This window comes from Macaca nemestrina, chromosome 16 (genome assembly GCF_043159975.1).
Source record: "Macaca nemestrina isolate mMacNem1 chromosome 16, mMacNem.hap1, whole genome shotgun sequence".
Lineage (NCBI taxonomy): Eukaryota > Metazoa > Chordata > Mammalia > Primates > Cercopithecidae > Macaca > Macaca nemestrina.
Genome location: NC_092140.1, coordinates 34,603,615 through 34,616,093, shown reverse-complemented (window position 1 = coordinate 34,616,093; position 12,479 = coordinate 34,603,615). Strand labels below are relative to the sequence as shown.

At 38.4% G+C, this 12,479-nt stretch overlaps 1 long non-coding RNA gene and 1 pseudogene across 1 annotated transcript in view; both read right to left on the bottom strand.

Annotated features, from left to right (window-relative positions):
* Nucleotides 1-282: 282 nt before the first annotated feature.
* On the bottom strand, nt 283-1,101 carry LOC105481712 (large ribosomal subunit protein uL30 pseudogene; annotated as a pseudogene).
* Nucleotides 1,102-11,472: 10,371 nt separating this feature from the next.
* Nucleotides 11,473-12,479, bottom strand: part of LOC139359211 (uncharacterized) — a 126,603-nt gene continuing 125,596 nt past the window's right edge. Inside the window, exon 3 of the long non-coding RNA XR_011615122.1 lies at nt 11,473-11,578. This is a non-coding gene — a long non-coding RNA (uncharacterized lncRNA). The remainder of the gene's footprint in view (nt 11,579-12,479) is intronic.

The following is a 12,479-nucleotide window of genomic DNA, read 5'->3' as shown; positions in this document are numbered from 1 at the left end:
GTTGGTACTATCATGCTCCTGAGACCCTAGGGAAAAACTTGATGAAATCATCCCTCGTTCTTACCCTGGCCCTATCTTGTCACATAGATTTGCTGGTTTTACTTCCTAAGTATTTCTCAATTCACTGTTTCTGTCTGTTGCACTCTTATTGTTTATTCAATCTTAATCCATTTCTGACCTACAAAATTGCAATATACTCCTACTATCAGCTTCCTTTCTTTTTCTCCTACGATTCCAAACAGTTCCTATGTAGAGTTCTTAGCAATAGAAATATGATTACTATTCTTTTCTTTTCTTTTTTTTTTCATTTTGAGAGCAGGTACTGTTTATTAAACTGATGAGACTCGAAAAATAATCATGGTAGACACCTTAGTTCATTCTTCTAATAAGCCTGTTGATCTGGTCCTCCCTGTTGCCAGCATCTCCACCTTCTACAAAATGGGTGGTGTTTTTCTTCATTCCACCTCGTGGAGAAGATAACTTGAAAGGCCACAGGAAGTTATTTGCCTCTTTGAAGCGTTTTCCAACAGTATAGATCTCATGAATCAGATCCTCCATGCAGATGATGCCATATTTACCAAGAGATCGAGCAATCAAAGCGTTATCTGTCAAAGCAATTCGCTTCTTATTGATTTTGCCATAACCACGCTTGTAGATTAGCTCATTTACTGACTTCAGATTGTGGTACCCCCATGCAATATATGGCTCTACAATCCTCAGCTCTACAACCTTCACAAAGGTTCCATTGAAGATTTGACGAAGGCGCAAAAGCTGCAATACCTTTCGGACCTTTGGGCTCACGCCATTGATACCTCTGATCCTGATGACAAACGCCAATTTGGGTTCAGCAGGTACATAGAAGTTGCCAGCTTTTCTTGCCATCCTCGCCATTCGAATTTCAGTTCTGTACATCTGCCTATATTCCTTGTGATAGTGCTTCGCTTTTTCATAGATAAGCTTCCTCCTTGCCTTTCGAAGCATCTTTTGGGCAAACTTCTTTCTCAGGCGCTTAATCTTCAGCTCTGCGAAGTTCCTCCGCTTTTTCTTAAGGGTTTCTGGCACAGCAGGAACCTTCTTCTTCTTCTCTTCCGCACCCTCCATGGTTCCAGCCGGAAAAAGAGGTTATTCTTTTCTTAAAACTTATAATTGCTGCTACTTTCTGAGAAATAAGTTCCAGCTCTGTGTTATTTCCTCTCTGGCAGTCCTTCCAGGCTCCTTTCTTGCCACTCCCTGCCTCACATTTTAAACTCTAACAGTAGTAAACTACTTACAATTATCCAAATAACCCTGTGGTTATGATTTCATAAACATTTGTTTTATGTCTGTTGTCTGTAATAGCCTTCCCCCATCCTGCCTCTACAAATAATAATTATAATAGTTGATGTTTATTGAGCACTTACTATGTCTAGCTATAGCTTTGTCTTGATAGGGACCCTTTCATTTAATCCTCAGGACCACGTTGAGATAGGTATTGTAGAACTACTATAATCACCATTTTAGAGATTAGAAAACCAACAACAGAAAGGTTTTAAGTGACTTACAAAAGAAAATAATAAGCCCAAAACCTACATCCATAAATTATAACTCCAGAAACTGCAAATTACTATACTTCATAGTATCCAGAGATCTTCTATCCAACTTTCCACACTCAGCTCAGAAATCACTTTTAAGAAAACATCCTTGAATAATAAACACAATCACCCTTCTAAGCTCAGTTCGAGGTCTCTCTACTGATCTCCCAGAGTACTCTGCACATCTTATAATAGAGGCCACCTTGCAGTATCATTACCTGATTGATATCTGTTGTACTTCCACTAAACGTAATTCCTCAGTGGCATGGGTTACGTTTTATCTAACTTTGTATCCAAAGCACCTTGCAAAGTACTTCATACAGTGGTCACTCGATAAATACTTGTTCAACTAAATGTAAATAGCTCTTAGCCCAGACCTCTGTGCTTTTAGACATCTACTGGACACCACTGTTTAAATCCTCCCATCAGTACTTAAGGACTTGGATAAAATTAGATTCCTGTATTTTCCTTTCTATTGCTCGAGATTGTCCTTGACTCTGCCATTCCTTTCTTGACTAATGTACTAATGTCTGTCTGATTAACCAAATCAGAAGTCTGGGAATCATCAAAGATTTGTGTCTTGTTTCCAGTGACTAATTGGTCATCAAGTGCTTTAAGTTCTATCCTCTCTATATTTCTTAAGTCTTTCATCTTTCCCATAATCCCATTGCTTCTGGTGCTTCCCTCCATCTCAGAAATTATTTTGAGGCATTGCCCCTTCTTATATGCATATCATTACCTCTTTCCTCATCACTGGCCTGCAAGATTCTTGAGAAAAAGGATAATCTTTTCATCTTTGTACTTCTCAGTCATGCATATGTCCTCTTGAGTCATGAGTAGAGACACGAGTCAAGCAGCTCATCTCATTGGCTGGTAGCTATTAACTTATACTCTGCAATAACCTAAAGAGAAAATTTCTCTCTCAAAGGGCTATGCCTATAATAACCCCCAGAATTGTTCATAAATATTGCAGCTATACTCTCTTTCCAAGTGTATTGTAAGATTGCACTTCCTTGCCCATTTCAAAGTTAGGTGGGCATGACATGATTCAGTCAATGAAATAGAAAGGATTGGATGATCTCTGGACAGAAGCTTTAAAAAATAGTTCATAATTTGACACATCCCCTTCTTCTTGCTGCAGTGATTAAGGAAGGATGTGTGAATGAAAAATTTGTCGCATAAAATGTGAGAAATAAACTTTTGTTATATTAAGGCACTGATGTCTTAGGATTATTTGTTACTGCAACATAACTTAGCCCATCCTAACCAGTATAATGTCCTTGGGTTCCAGTATTATTTCTCTTCTAGAAGAGTGATGTTCAGGGCAAATCGTGCTGCATGTCCCTTTCTTGTCCCACAGACATTTTTATCTAAATGAATTCAGGTTAAAATTAGCATCAAGGGAAGTCTTGAAATGGAATTCAAAGTCCCAATTTGGCAATATTCAACCTAAGAATTATGTGTGGAATGAAAAGGGTAATCGTATTTGCTTTGAAGGATAATTATGAGCTAATTGTGTGCAAGAATAATGTAACCACTTTTATTCATAACTCTTCTTTTCTCTCTGCTGAGTGTGCAGCACACAGGCTGACCCAGTCAGGGATAATATACCTTCTGGAATACTGGTAGAGTGATCAAAATAATACATGCCACAGATATTTTATTGGGGTTTCATAAGTAGGACATTAAGTAAAAAGTTTATCCACCAAATAATTCAACATGGGAAACATGATAGCATTATAATCACGCTTACTATGCATTTAGAGTTTGCAATGAACCACTGATTATATATAGTCTATATCCTGGGAGAAAACTATCTAGGGGTGTGTGTGTGTGTGTGTGTGTGTGTGTGTGTGTGTGTGTGTGTGTGTGTGTGTATATATATGCATATGCATATGTGTGTGTATATATGTGTGTGTGTATATATATATACACACATGTATTTTTGATCATCAGTTCCTCCTTGCTAGAAGAAGTAGGAAGCTGAGTCTAAATCAGCCTTCATTAACCACAATGCTCACCCTCTGCAAGGAATCAAATGTCAGATAATCCCAGAGATTTAAGGCATTTCTAAAAGTCATTATGAGCCCACTTGTCATTTTCTAAATTTCCTCTCATGCATATGTTCAGTGTCCTGGAGCTTCTTGTTCTTTTATATTTTCTAATATTAGTATTCTCTGTCATATCAACACTGTCCATTTCTTTTGTTGTTGTTGTTGTTGTTGTTGTTGTTGGTCTACTATTCCTTAATTCCTGTTTTTACTTAGAGGATTGAACTATTTTTCTCCCCTAAGAAAACTGCCATTGATCAGAAAACAGTTGGCTTTTGGTTTCAGTTCAGATGGCCTCTTTCCCTCAGAAAGCAAACCAAACTTTGTAGGGTCCTTTATGTTTGGGAATCACAGAACACACCAGCTCTAGGGACACCTCCCTCATTAAGCGTCTCTTTATTCCCTGGGACAAAACTACCTCCTTACATTAGACAGTACTTTGTTCTGTTTTCTATAATAATACCACACTGCTGTACTGTGACCTGCCCTCTTAAATGTCTTTCTCCTACACGAGACATGAAACTCCCTAAGAGCAGAAAATGTGTTTTTTCCATCTTTCCACCGCTGGTTGTTCAGAGTCTTGTACATTATTTTTAGAATAGAGCCCGTTAAGTCACACTCAACGTTAAAAAACAGAAGTCTCAAATTGCAGTCTTTGGGACCAGCAGGCATATTCTGTTCAACTCAAAAAATTGCCCATCACAGGGCTTTAATATTTTCAAATAATTGACAACTTTAAGAATTGACAGATTTATCATTTTTCAAAATCCAGAATCCTAGCTCAATATTTAACAAACAAACAGAACAACAATTAGGAGATGAGGCAACACCGAGTTCACGTTTCAACATGGAAGCAGCTACTGAAGTTTAGTGATGGCCGCCATCTTTGAAATGGACACCATGGGTCCAGTTCTCCTTAGTTTACCACAGTTTGCCACAAATGTCATGTACAGCTCATAAGCCATCAGAATAGCCCCTAAACATTATAGCCCTTTGGGAACAATTTTCAGGTGAGTGGTTTCAGAATGGAGCAGTCTTCTGATTGTCAGACCAAATATGAGGAATGAATGTTGACATACCTGGACCCTCTGACCAGGGAAGCCCTGGACTGGCTTCTTCTGGCCTCCAGGGTGAGGTAGCTTTGAATGGCTGCTTCAAACCAGAGCATACTTTGCACACTTTCTGCTACTCTGAAAACTCTACTCAGAGTTCAGCTTAACTGTAAGGATTTAAATAACAAGAGAGCAAAGTAGTAACCTAGTCACTTTTTAATGCAGATGCCTTGGGAAGTCCAGGGTCTTGGTAAATTTTGGGGTATGACTCTGGAAAATTACTTACATCAAAGCCTTCAGTGTCAGTCTGCCTCTGTGTCTTTTTCTCTTTTGTTCCTAACTCTTCTCTTTTCCCTCCTATGTTTCATAATTAAATGTATTTCTGCCCTATTCATGCAAATGATCTCCAGTAATTTTCTCATCATCCTAATATTCAATTTTATTCACTTTTATTTTTTATCTCTGCATATTTCTTGTGTCTTAAGTGTGTGGAGTTAGAAAAAGTAAGACCACAACAAAAAAAAATCAACGACTTTTTAAACTATGAAGGTAAAAGAAATTTCTTTTGGAATTTTCAAAAAATAAAGTAACAGAAAATCAAAATGGTTCAGTCCTCTCTCTGACTTTTCTTTGTGATTATATATTTCATAACGGAAATCACGTTGCACACAGTTCTATTAACCTTATCTTTTGATCATTTTTCAAAATTATTTGAAAACATTATTTTTAATGTTTTCATAGATGGAAATATGATATTCCACCTATTAATGTATTTATTCCATGTATAAACATTGAAATTACATCTGGCTTATTTTTCATTTTATAAAAAAGTCTTTGCCCCAAAATGTAAGTAATTCTCTGGAGTTTGTTTCTCAAAGTGAAATTACTGGCTCAAAAATTAAGAATATTAAAAATACATCCAACAACATGTATTGCCAAACAGCTTTTAGAAAGTCCATTTCTGGCCTGGGGTGGTGGCTCACACCTGTAATCCCAACACTTTGGGAGGCCAAGGCAGGAGGATCATCTGAGGTCAGGAGTTCAAGACAAGTCAGACCAACGTGGTGAAACCCCCATCTCTACTAAAAATACAAAAAACAAAACAAAACAAAATTAGCCAGGCATGATGGAGCCCACCTGTAGTCCCAGCTACTCAGGAGGCTGAGCCAAAAGAATCACTTGAACCTAGGAGGCAGAGGTGGTAGTGAGCCAAGATCACTCCACTGCACTCCAGCCTGGGAGACAGAGCAAGACTCCATCTCAAAACAAAAAACCACCACCACCACAAAAATGAAAGTCTATTTCTGTTGCATTCTTATCTGCTGAACATTAGAACACAGGGCTGTCTCACGTACATTATGAAATTGAAAAATCTTTAATAACCGTAATTGAAAAAATCATTGTAACTTTGTATTTGATGACTACTGACTAATTTTTATATCTTTATTGTCCATTGTATTAACTGTTTTTATCTTAATTGTTAATAGTTGTTGCCTACTTTTCTATTGGCACATTGAGGATTTTTTTCTAACTAGCCTCAAATATTCCTTATTCATTTAGGATGGTGGTTCTGTGTCTGTTACATTCACTGCAAATATTTCTCCCAATTAGACAATGGTCTTTTTATTTTTTATGACTCTTTTATATACAAGAGTTAATTTTTTTCACTTAAAATATCCATTTTCCTTTCCTTCCTTTTGTGCTTAAAAGTCCTTTATATAATTGAGATCAATTAAATAGTTACTGTATTTTCTTAGCTTGTTTTGGTTTCAGGTTTTACATTTAAATCACCAGTTTATTTTATACTTATTGTGGCTCACAGTGCCAGTTGAGTATTAACTAAAATGATTTCATCTGTAAAAGGAAAGGCTAATTGAAAGTAAAATCAGGAGGGACCTCAAACAGTAGAGGGAGTATCACACCAGTGAAGTTGCATCTCCTCACCTGCAAACCAAAAGATACGACTACCTGACAGTGGGGAAGACATAAGACTTCATGTAATGCTTCATAGAATAGTGAGTGACATAAAAGGACACTGAGGTCTTTCCAAACAATTGTTTTTAAACACCATTTGGTATTTGATACTTTCTTATTACTCAAAGAAGTTATACTAGGTCTGTTGAAAGACTATATATTCAGTTTGCTGATTTTTCTTGTAATTCTTCCTCTACTGCTCCTGTTTTATTAGTCTGTTTTATAACAAGTAAAAGAAGTCCCCTGAAGACCAGCCTGGCCAACATGGCGCGACCCCATCTCTACTAAAAATACAAAAATTAGCTGGGCCTGGTGGTGCACATCTGTAATCCCAGCTACTCAGGAGGCTGAGGCAGGAGAATCTCTTGAACCCGGGAGGTGGAGGTTGCAGTGAGCCAAGATCCGGCCACTGCACTCCAGACTGAATGACAGAGCGAGACATTTTTGTGTCAAAAAACAAACAAACAAAACCTGAATCCTTTTTATTTTTTGAAGTGTTCTTAATTATTGGTTTTATTCTTTTGAATTAATTTAATACTTGTATTAATTTATCTCCCTCCACTCCATATCCCACTGGGATCTTTGTTGTAATTTCATTAAATCTAAAAATTAAATTGTAAAGATATGTCATCCTTATAATATTGATTTACCCATAAGGAAAGAAAAATAATGGCTAAGTTTTGTGAGGGCTTGCCATATGCCATGTGCCAATACCAGGTATTTTCACTACCAAACTCATATTATCTCCATGACAGTTTTCAGAAGAAAGTACACATTTACAAATGAGGGCACTCAAGCACAATGCGGAAAGCAATCCTTAAAAAAATCACTGGCCTAACTAATTGTGTGTTTGTTTTTCTTTGGTACACATTATCACAGCCTACTCTCTCTCTACCTCTTTCCCACTTTCTCACATTTTTTTCTATTTTCCATTCCTTTCCAAATTCTCCTTTTTTTATGAGACAGTCTCACTTTGTCACCCAGGTTGGAGTGCAGTGGTGCGATCTCAGTTCACTGCAACCTCTGGCTCCAGGGTTCAAGCAATTCTCCTGCCTCAGTCTCCTGAATAGCTGGGATTACAGGCACAGGCCACCACACCTAAAGTTTTTCTAAAGAAACTTTTGTATTTTTTAGAAGAGACGGAGGTTCACCATGTTGGCCAGGCTGGTCTTGAACTCCGGACCTCAAGTGATCCTGCCACCTTGGCCTCCCAAATTGCTGGGATTACAGGTGTGAGCTGCTGTACCTGGCCCCAAATTCTCCTTTCTGTGTCTACTTTGTCTTCCTCATTTTTCACCTACATAATTGATTATATTATACTACTAAGAAGTTTAAATGTAATTGATTTGAATTATTATGCTTTATTAAGGAAACAGCGTAAGGCCTCTCCTGACTTTTGTTGCAGGCCAGCCTTCTTTATCACACCCTCAACAACATCTCCACAAAGGGAATCTACAACTTCTGATGTAGACTCTGGAGCTAAATAGAAAATCAGAATCTGTAAGACACAGGGAAGAGAGAAGAGGGAGCAGAAGGAAAGTTTCAGGATGAATTTCTACCACCTACGTTTAACTTCATGGAACCTGAGACCTTATTTGTTCACTTTAACATTATTTAGCACCTACTGTATACTGGCATGAGACTCCTGAGGCTTTATTGTTTATCTGTTAAACCTACTACAGTGTTATTCAGTTGGAGAGGAGGAAAACCTCCTGGTTCCTAAAACGCCCAGATTATGTCAGGGAGGAGTGGAGCACTGTCTCCACTTGGCCCCTATGGGAGTAAATCGTCTTCACTTCACCATTTATCCTTGAGCAGAAGAGGGCTGTAGTTGGTTCACATGAGAGGATGACAATTCAATCTCAATTAGCGTAGATTCTTGAAACATTTCCAGGTTGAAGTAGCTAGTCTCAGCCCTCCATAGGCTGGACTGTCCTCCCCAGAGGACTTCTTAGAATTCATTTCTGGTCCACAAGACCAATACCAGATCTAAGCCTAACTGGGAGTACCTGAAGCCTCAGCATGCCCCAGTGTAACATGCAGGCGCTTGGCCATATGGTGTCCCCTGAGCTTGCTGTTCTCTGATTTATGCCAGAATGGGCATATGCTGGGATATTTCAGGACCCTGAGGGGAGAGTCAAAATGTCACAGAGCCAGTACAAGGTTAAGCTTCCATTTCTCTGGTTTATGGCATAAGTAGAAATAGAACCGGAGGGGACAAAAAATGCCATTATTGATTCTAAAGCCTAGAAGGTTGAGGTTAGGGCATATAAGATAAAACGTTTAGGTTCTCTTAGGTATGACCTATTTATACCTGTAAAATAGCCTTTAAAAATGTCCAACAATGAAAAACATTGTATATTTGTAAACTTTACCCACTTGGCTTCACTTAAGCCTGCTTTCTTCGTATTCTGAAAAGAGAAATATCTAGAATCTGGTTTTTAGGTGGTGCCTTTGTTTTTTTTTTTTTTTTTAAAGGGGGACTTAGTAGGGAAGGATGCTCATAGGAATGAGCCATCACTTCAGGATTTGTGCTTATTAAAAAGTAAATGTAGACTTTTCTCTGTGTTGCTATTTGAAATCCCCGTGACTAAGTGATGGTTTAGTTCAACCAATGTTAGACGCTGCCTGTATGTAGGGGCTAAGTATGCTTCCCAGTTGGAGAGGGTTGCCCTCCCAATAAGCATTCTGACAGGCATATTGGACTAAGGACAGAGGATATCATGTGGGGGCAGGAAGGCTGCCAGATGGCAGAGGCAGAAGGAGGGAATGCCTAGAAGGCCAAGTGAAAGGAACGATTTACAGGGAAATACCCCATTTGTGGAGAGATGTGAGCATGGAAGCATGGAGGTATACTATGGAAGGGAGCTGCCCAAATACTGGAAAACAGGAGGTCCATTTTCAATCTAACCTTCCACCTAAATGACCCAGAAAGAAATGATAAATACAATAATTCACATGAGGGAAATTGGTTTTATTCACAATTGAAGGGTAACTAATTTTAAAGAGTTTACTTGGTGGCCATGAGAAGTGTACTTTTGGGGTAAAAAAATGATGCCAATTGTGAGCACTCACAGGTTGTGATGAAATGTTGTCAGCTTGTCTACACATTGTTCACTTCTGTCATTAAGGTCTCTCATGAATCTTCATATAGCCAGTTTCATAAAAGACAAAGGCATGTTCTCTTTTCTCTTAAAGAAAGAAAAATACTAGTGAATTCGTGGCCTTTTCTTTATAATGGAACCTGCAATATAAATCTAATGTGTAACACATCAGAAATTTATAATGTCCTTTTGAATTATATGCAAGCACACCACTCAATACTAGTAATTCATTTTGTTAATTTTGACCAAAGAGTTAATTACTATTTGAATGAAACTCTACTAATGAATGAATATAAAATTAAGGTCTTCTTCTCATGATGCAAGTGGTTACAAATAAGACATAAGAAAGATGCAAATCATGAGGCTTCATTTAGGTTTCATTAACCAAATGCTTCTAACAGGAAGATAAATACAGAGCTGTAATCAAGTCCTCTGAAGCTTAACCAAAACAATATTAATTGTATAGGTGAGGAGGGGAGAGGGGATAAAAAGAAAATGGAAACAAGCAAAGAGTTCTCAGTTTTCAGGCGTAGGAAGAGGTTTGTTTCTATGTAGTTGAGGAAAGACACAAATGCATAAATGCATGTATGTAGTGCAATCAGCAGTTACCTTCACAAATAAATCTGCTTGGACTCAAGAGTAGAGCTGACAGACCTCGGTCGATGTTAAGACCGTGCCACCTTCTGGTTGCCATGTGTATGACAGGTGCTCATACTGTTTACAGACTAGCATTTCTGTTTTATGCAAAACTTATATTGAAGGGAAACAGCAGATCCGTTCCTGGTGCTGTTCACTATCTCCCCTGGGGACTGTATTGGAATGAGAACACGATCCATAAATGTACTCCAGTGACTGCTGTGCTTGAAAATCTGAGTTTGCTTTTTAAGCTTGATCAACTGTAATGGTATATGATAGTCCAGACACAAGCTCAGACAGCACTGCAGTTGTGAAAACAGGAGATTTGGTTGCCTGTCTTTTCCCTCGTTGCCACTTTCTGAATTTCTTAGAGCCAGAGAAATGGAGCTCCAGCAACCGAAACAAGGCCTCTGTCAGTCAAAGAAATCAGATGGGGGAATATACTGTTGTGTCTGCAAAGCTGCAAAATAACAAATACACGTGTAAGCTAATTTCTGTGCAACTGTTAACATGCAATTGTGGCCAAAAGATGATTTGAGGAATTATGTTCTGCTTAAATTCCTCCACAGTCTCAGTTGGAGCAATTATTGGATCATAGCTTTTGGAGTCCTGGCTGGATGCTAACATACCTTTGTCACGAAGCTGACCATCCTAGCTGAAGGACTTCTAGAGGACCATGGCCACTCATTTCATAAATGTATCTGCTGTAATTTGCATTTGAAACACTGGAGTTTGAAACAGTAGTCACAAAGGAAAGGTATTGTTTTTTTGAAGTGCATTGCTTAGGGGTTTGTGTCTTAAAATTAGCCCTGGAAACCTTAAAATCCTGTAACATTTTAAATGTGTCTAGATAGGCAAATAGATTTACAGAGACAGAGCAATCTGAATTGAGTAATTGTTCTTTACACTTTATCAATGTAGCCTGCTAAGGTTCTTGGGTAGGGTAGGTGGCCCTCTCCCACACTACCTTATCCGTCTTCCCCTATTCCATTTGATGCCCACACGCCCACCCTCTGCACCCACACATACACTCTTAGCCCTGAAAACAAACAGAAAACCAAGAATACTCTTACCCACAGAAAGAAGTGGTACTTTACTGTAATGATCGAGATGATTTCTTCGACTTTCTATTTCACCTTGCCTATGATGATCGAAACTCAAATATTTTGCAAATTCAGGCATTTCTGAATCTACAAATAAAGTGATCAAGAATGAAATAATCAGAAAAAAAAATCAAAATGCAGGTTTGCTTTAAAACACGAAATTCAGCTGCTGTTACTGTCCTACATTATCATCCTAAATTGATATTGGGATTGGCATTATGTAAAATTTGATTATGAAGAATAAAATCTTCAAAGACAAGGTTTTAAGAGTATCCCAATTTTTGATTACTTATCCTTCTTCATTGAAGGGTACACATGGCTGCTTTGCAGTGTTTACAAAACTAAAAGAACAACAAGATCAAAGTGTGAGGTTGGTAGGGATGTGAATATAAGATGCAAAGAAAACCACTTGAAAATGGATTAAAAATCAGTGAAATGTGTCCGGGTATGGTGGTTCACACCTGTAATTCCAGCACTTTGGGAGGCCAAAGCAGGCGGATCACGTGAAGACAGGAGTTTGAGACCAGCCTGGCCAACATGGTGAAACCCCGTCTCTGCCAAAAATACACAAATTATCTGGGCATGGTGGCAGGCACCTGTAATCCTAGCTACTTGGGAGGCTAAGGCAGGAGAATTGCTTGAACCTGGGAGGCAGAGATTGCAGTGAGCTGAGATCATGCCACTGCACTCCAGCCTGGGTGACACAGTGAGGCTCTGTCTCAAAATAAAATGAAATAAATGAAATTTAGGAGCCAGCCTGAGGGGCCCTCACTGGACAAGTCTGGGGCCGTTTGGAATCAAAATAAATAATGACAGTAAAAGTTTGTAACCCACTGAGTAGGGTAAAACTCCATGAGTTCATGTTAATATAAACACATAAATGAATGAGAAGGAAGAGAGTTTTCTAACAATAGGAAGGCAGTATTTGTAATAAATGTGAAAGAAATTATGAAATTAGAAAAATCACCATTTGGCAGCCTTAATAATA